Source organism: Arachis hypogaea, chromosome 3, assembly GCF_003086295.3.
Source record: "Arachis hypogaea cultivar Tifrunner chromosome 3, arahy.Tifrunner.gnm2.J5K5, whole genome shotgun sequence".
NCBI lineage: Eukaryota > Viridiplantae > Streptophyta > Magnoliopsida > Fabales > Fabaceae > Arachis > Arachis hypogaea.
Genome location: NC_092038.1, coordinates 92,398,311 through 92,404,794, shown reverse-complemented (window position 1 = coordinate 92,404,794; position 6,484 = coordinate 92,398,311). Strand labels below are relative to the sequence as shown.

The 6,484-nt window shown below is 39.7% G+C and overlaps 1 non-coding gene across 1 annotated transcript; it reads right to left on the bottom strand.

Moving 5' to 3' along the window:
- Nucleotides 1-875: 875 nt before the first annotated feature.
- LOC112794000 (small nucleolar RNA R71) lies at nucleotides 876-979 on the bottom strand. The gene has a single exon (XR_003198683.1). It is a non-coding gene; the product is annotated as a small nucleolar RNA R71 (small nucleolar RNA).
- Nucleotides 980-6,484: the final 5,505 nt, after the last annotated feature.

The following is a 6,484-nucleotide window of genomic DNA, read 5'->3' as shown; positions in this document are numbered from 1 at the left end:
TTTTATTTTTAATTGATTATTTTTTGATTTTTATTTACAATGTCTTTCCTTAATTCCTTTTCATATGTTATGAATTTTACATTTACAATGAGCGAGTAGTTCCCTAACTTGATGGGGTGTTGATTGAAAGGAACCCTTGAGTTGGAAGGCTTGAAAGAAATATTATAATTGGGTTATTGTTGGCTTGCCCTCTAGTCACTAACACCAATCCCTTTTAATTAAGTGCGTTGCAACTTGTGAACGGGCATAGCATCCCAACTTGTTTGACTTTCCCTTACCTAGTAAGAGATAACTAAACAGGATAACCTTTAATTATCAATTAATCTAGAGAGTAATCCAACAATAGCGGGACTTCCAGCTAATCAACTCCCAGTCAAGGCTTTTATTTACATTATTCAAATTCTCCAATTTTATGTCCTGTTTACTCAACTCAAACCTTTTTAAAAAACATCTGATTAATAAAATAGCACACTTTTCTGCAACTCGTTGGGAGATGACCTGGGATTCATATTCCCAGTATTTTAATTTTAAATTCCTGTGACACCTTTCTAAATTGATAAGTGGATTTCTGGTGAGTTAAGAACTATACTTGCAACGTATATATTTTGATAATTTTCAATTCACCAATTTCTGCTCCCATCAGAGGAAGTGCCCAAGAAGACCCCAATCAACATTTAATCACCTTCCTAAGAATATGTGATACTGTGAAGTCTAATGGTGTTCATCCTGACACTTATAGATTGCTTTTGTTCCTCTTTTCACTCAGGGATAAAGCATCTAAATGGCTGGAATCGTTCCCAAAGGAGAGTTTAACAACCTGGGAAGATGTGGTGAACAAGTTCTTGGCGAGATTCTATCCTCCTCAAAGGATCAGCAGGTTGAGAGCTGAGGTACAAACTTTCAGGCAACAAGATGGTGAAACTCTCTATGAGGCATGGGAGAGGTTTAAGGACTTAACAAGAAGGTGCCCACCAAACATGTTTAATGAATGGGTGTAACTACACATTTTCTATGAAAGATTGTCTTACGAATCAAAGAAGGTAGTAGACCACTCTTCTGGGGGATCTCTAAACAAGAAAAAGACAATTGAAGAAGCCATAGATGTCATTGAGACTGTAGCTGAGAATGACTACTTTTATGCTTTTGAGAGGAGCAACACTCGAGGAGTAATGGAGTTGAACCATATGGATGCACTGCTAGCTGAAAATAAGATGATCACCAAGCAGTTGGCTGACCTTACCAAGCAGATGGAGAGGAACCAAGTTGCAGTAGTCACCACCCCACCACCAGCTCAAGAAGTAGTGAATACAGAGGAAGGCGGTGATTGGGAACAAGCCAACTATGTTGGGAACTCACCCAGGGAATCACATAATCCATACTCTAAGACCTACAATTCCGGTTGGAAGAACCATCCAAACTTTGGGTGGGGAAATCAACAAGACCAAAGCCAAGATCAGAGACGTCACAACCCCAACAATAATGCAACATACCAACATTCCACACAGAGATCATATCAACACCCATCCAACAACACTTCTCAGCAGCCATATCAAACCCAAAAAGGCCAATCTCAACCCTCTAACCTCAACCTACCATCACCATCCAAAGATAGACTCTCCAGAATTAAGACCTTACGCGAAGGCATCTGCAAGGAAGTTCAAGACTTTAGAGTTTTCAAGGATGAAGTACAAGCTAATATAAAGAATCAAGGGGACACCATCAAGAGGCTCAAATCTCAAGTAGGATATCTCTCTCAGTAGATCCCTAAGCATACTGATAGCTTCCCAAGTCACACGGAGAAAAATCCGAGAGGAGAAGTAAAGAAAGTGAGATGGGAAGAATACAAGATGGTTACTATAAGTGATGAAGAGAATTTGGAAGAAGTGAATAAACCATCAGGGTACCCCCAAGGTGGGTCAAAAGCGCATTCAAACGAGAAAGACCAAGGAGGTGAGCTTACACAAAGAAAAGAGTCAGAGGAGAAGGAGGTATTGAACCCCTATGCACCCAAAGCACCATTTCCCCAAAGACTCAAGGGGGCTGTAGAAGGGAAAGTATACTCAAGATTCCTCGACATGTTTGCATCCCTCCATGTAAACATACCATTCATCAAGGCTCTCCAATAAATGCCCTCATACATTAAGTGTATGAAGGAGCTGCTGACCTAGAAGAAATTATTGAAGGGTAGACAAACAATAATGATGAATAAGGAGTGTAGTGCTCTCATTTAGACAGAGTTTCCTACAAAAAGGAAGGACCCAGGGAGTTTTTACATCCCCTGTGCTATAGGAGAAACAAGGATTGATAGGGGACTTTGTGAACTAGGAGCAAGCATCAACTTAATGCCGTTATCCCTTATGAAGAAGCTTCAAATCAATGAGCTAACACCCACAGATGTAATCATCTAATTGGCTGACAAAATTAAAAAACAAGCAATAGGAGTGGTTGAAAACATGTTGGTAAAGGTCAGGAACTACTTCCTTCCCACAGATTTTGTTATCCTGGAGATGGAAGAGAGTCACATCCATCTAATCATCCTGGGGAGACCCTTCCTAGCCACGGCCAGAGCACTTATAGATGTGGAGCAAGGAGAACTAATATTGAGGATACATGATGAACAACTTACCTTCAATGTCTTCAAGCCCTCACAAGAAACAGAGCAAGAAAACCATGAACTAAAGGATGATCATAACAAGACACCTCTGGAAGAAACAAGCAAGGAAACACAAATAGGGCATCTGGAAACCCCAAGGGTTGAAAAACAAGATAGTCAGATGCTACAACAACCAAGGAAAACCTAGGGGGAGCTAAACCCACAGGAGCTATCTGAGACCAGCAACGAGGTGTTCCTTAGAAGAGAAGCAACAAGGTGCAAGGCATCACCAAGGGAAGAAAAGAAAAAGGTGCCAATGGGATGGAGGAACAAAAAGATCCCTACAGAGGACTTCTCTCCAGGAAATAAAGTGATCTCTGCTCATTTCCCACTAATCCCACCTCATCTACCCACCATTTCGTCTCAGCTACCCAAAGCATATACCATCAGCAGAATGATCTCCTTAGAACCTGTGGAAATCCTTAATGAAGCCAATGGAGATAGATTTACTATAAGAGGGGAAGACTTGAGGCAGTATCAACAACCCTGACGAAGGCCAACCGTCAAGCTAATGACGCTAAAGAAGCGCTTCTTGGGAGGCAACCCAACTTGAGGTAGTTTTCTTTTCATGATTGTCTCAATAAAAGATACAAGTAGATTTTTCTGTATTGTGAGGAGCTAAGTTTGGTGTTGCACACCAAAACAACCCAAGGGTGAATGTGTAATTCTAAGTTTAGTGTTGCACTAAAGACTTCAATCAAAAATCACATTGCAACCCTTAAATGACAAGTCACTGACTCCAACAATCAGAAAAACTACTTGATATGTGTTTAGTTTCTAGTTCATAGTTGTTTTCTTAATAAAAGCACATGAGATTCCTTGCATGATTTCAAGCTACTACAGTAGGCAAGGAACTAAGTTTGGTGTTCACACACCAATTTAAGTTCAGAAAATTACAAGCATACATGAATGCTAACCATCTTTCAAGTGCTTGGGGGTACAAAGAAACCTCCAAGAAATTGTGTTACAGGAAATCAATCAATCACTTGGAGGACAAAGCACACCCTTATTCAAAGAGAACAAAGGGGGATAAATGCTAAGGATGACGACAAGGAAGAAACAAGAAAACAACAAGAGGCTGTATTGTACTCAACTGTCTCTGAATTGTGATGCTTAAGGTGGAAGTAGGATTTAATCCTGTTTTCATGAAAATTTATATTCTGCTTGTTCCTCTTTACTGATATTTTGTTTGACTAGCTAAGTTCTCTGTTGCATTTTCATCTTACTTAATTGTGTGCTTGTCTATTGAGGTAAATGAAAAAAGAATGTATGAAGAACAAGAGTAGAGTTCATATTGTGAAGAAAAGCCCTAATGTTTGTGGTAAGGTAATTGATTAGCTATGTTGGTTCACCAACAAGGTATAAAGGCAATTATGTGTTTTGAATCATATGCTTGAAGCACATCATATGAGACTAGCTTAATAACAAGATCCTAATAAGAGAAAGAAAAAGAATAAGAAAAAGGCTAGGCACCAAGGGTTTGAAACTTGAGGCATGTGTCTGTGGTGCTCTTATGCAAAGGATCTGCTTGGATGAATAAGTTCTCAGGAGTGCTTTATCCATTGGTAACTTGGGTTAACTAACCCGAGATTATCAACTGAAAATCCACTATCAAGAGCAACCTTGCTACAAAGCACTTAGTAACCAAAGAGGTACTGGACACCAAGGCCTCAAGAAAGAAAATAACAAACCATATGCCTGTGGTGTGTATGTGTGGGGGAGAGACTTCAGGGAGTAGGTCCTTAGGGGTGTTTCAACACCTAGCACATTGAACCAACTGGTTCGGGAGTGTTGGTTGAAAGCTTATCTTAAAGAGTCGCCCCCTCACAAAGCACTTAGCCTAAGAAAGCAATGAACCCTGAAAAAAAGGGGGAGGATCAATGAATAAGGGACTTGGAATCAAGTGAGTGTTCAAGGACATGATAAGGACTTGGAATCATAGGATGCAATCAAGTGAGTGTTCAAGGACATGATAAGGACTTGGAAACCAGCAAAGGCCTGAACCTAAGTTACTTTGCATGAAACCCCATGAACCAAGCACTTAACTTTTATAATAAGGACTTATTTCTCTTATTCTCTCATCCAATATTCTTATGTTTCAGTACTTACTTAGGGACAAGCAAGCTTTAAGTTTAGTGTTGTGATGCCAGGGCATCTTGGCCAGTTTTACCAGCCTTTTCTTTACTATTTTTAGGTGGTTTCATGCACTTTCTTAGGAAATAAGCAGGTTTTGGGTGTATGTACACTTACACCTTGATTCAAGAAAACATTGTGAACTTTACATGATTTCATGAGAATAATGCATGAGTTGAATGCCAATTTATATAAAGCAAGATCTCATGACTTGAAACAAAGCTTTGATGCACCCTGTTTGTTTGATTTCAGGACAAAGGAAGCATAGAAGAACCACGTTAGTAGCCACGTTAGTATCACTAACGTGGAAAGGGAGCAAGCTTGCAACGTTAGTCGTAAAGTTATCACCACTAACGCCTTCGAAAGCCATCACAACCCACGTTAGTTGCTACGTTAGCTACACTAATGTAGGAACTAATGTGGAAGGAAGAGGAAGCTCCAACGTTAGTGGTAAAGTTAACACCACTAACGTTGCAAAGGCCACACATAACCACATTAAGGGCCACGTAAGTGCTACTAACATGAACTCTAACGTGGGGCAAAGAGGAAATTTCCAATGTTAGTAACACTAACTTTGTCACTAACATTGGACCACGCCAAGATTACCTGCGTTAGTGGTCACGTTAATGCCACTAACGTGAAGGGTAACGTGGAGCAAGGAATGAGATGCCAACGTTAGTGACACTAACTTTGTCACTAACATTGGAGATGGCAAATTACACCCACGTTAGTAGCCACGTTAACGCTATTAACGTGAGCTCTAACATGGAAGAGAATGAATTTTGTAGCGTTAGTGACAAAGTTAGTGTCACTAACGCCTTCGTGTCACGGCATGCCTACGTTAATGGTCACATTAGTTACTGTTGTAATTTGATGGATCAATTATAGTTTTCATTATTTTTCCTCTTTCTTTTCTCTTGATTTTACTAGAAAGCTTTCGGTCTTTAGCCAATTGGTTAGTTATCTTGGAAAAGATAGTCTCCATAATTGGATCTCCTCTGAGCCTTGGAAGAGGAATGAGGAGATCCTGCTAGAAATGCTTTCTCATGTTGGACCGAATTGGGGTTTGGATGGATATAGTGACATATAATCCTACCAACACTTTAATTTGGAAATATATGTGGTATAATCAGTGACCATACTTCATCTCTTCCCATGAGCAATTAAATCAGGGAATTGGGCAATTGTTCAAGCTTAGAGAGATTGGGTTGCCACGGAATTGGGATCCAATCACCTAAGATTGCGAAGGAGATCAATGAATGCATTGATTGAGGAAGAGATGAAGATGAACTTGATCTAGAGAATACAACATCTCCTAAGCCCAATGAATTTCCCATATCTGATCTTACCCATTCTCTTTACTTTCTGTTATTTACTTTCAGGCTCATCTCCCCAACTCCCCATTTACGATTCTGCAACTTTACATTCCTTGTCATTTATCTCTCCCGCATTTAAGTTTTTGCAATTCTCAACTCAATTTGGCTTAGCTTGACTAGAACACTCCTCCAATTAAAATTGCTCGACCAATCAATCCCTGTGAAATTCGACCTCACTCTATTATGAGTTTTTACTTGACGACAATTCGGTATACTTGCCGAGGGAAATTTGTTGAGAGACAAGTTTCCGTGCATCATTCATGCATTAAGATCAATGTCCAAAGAACTTAATTGAACTTTTCAAAATTACTCAATCAAACAA